This window comes from Zootermopsis nevadensis, unplaced genomic scaffold (assembly GCF_977971745.1).
Source record: "Zootermopsis nevadensis isolate Lab colony 2312 unplaced genomic scaffold, Znev_1.0 Znev_ptg000061l, whole genome shotgun sequence".
NCBI classification, from domain to species: domain Eukaryota; kingdom Metazoa; phylum Arthropoda; class Insecta; order Blattodea; family Termopsidae; genus Zootermopsis; species Zootermopsis nevadensis.
Window position 1 is genome coordinate 18873134 of NW_028259192.1, and position 845 is coordinate 18873978.

Sequence of the window (845 nt, forward strand, 5' to 3'; positions counted from 1 at the left end):
AGTTAAAGTCGTGCATTCGAGTTCATGGCGTCACTTACGTAAACATATTCTTCGTTTTTAAAGATTTAATTTGATTGACAAGCAAGTTGTTTCAAGTGGTTCGCTTCATAAGGTTCAATGCATTTTGAACAGCTACAAGAATCGCCGCCAAATTCCTAGAATTCAGCAGCGTGATGAAAACATTTTCCTCTCCTTATTTTGAATGTTTGTTGTTTGTGCTCTGTTCCCGTCTGTACTTGATATTTTTAGATGTAGAGGGGTCACATTTACCAATCCAATTACTCAAATGGAGGGGTCAGTGACTGTACTTTGACACCAGATTAAGAAATGGCCCGATAACCAGATCATAGGCTGATGACCAGCTTAAGGTCTTACCAAGTGTCCTTGATTTTCTCTTTATCCATATCTTGAATAAAATCGGCTTCTACGTTTTCGTCTTTATGCTCAATGATAAAAGATGTGTGCATATTATTAAACATTTTTACAAAAGTTTAATTTAAAATGACATGTGTATGTTGCTGTCTGACGTACAGAGTTTTTTGTTTCTTGCATGATTAAATTACGAATTTATATTTTGTAATTTTATTCGGCGAAGTTTTACTATAGACGTCGTCAACTGTACTTGTGTTTCTGTTATCGCCTCGAGTGTATCTCACAAAATATTTATCGAGAATAGCTGCTGTAAACAAAAATTTATATGCAGTACAGTTCTTTCCGTAAGTCCTTATTGCTCAGTTGGGCAAAAAATTCATCTTCTTTTATATAATCGAAGCGTTGCCGCTGGGTCATGTCCATAATCACCAAAGCCACTCACACAGCCTATTTTTTGAAGATTAAATTTCATT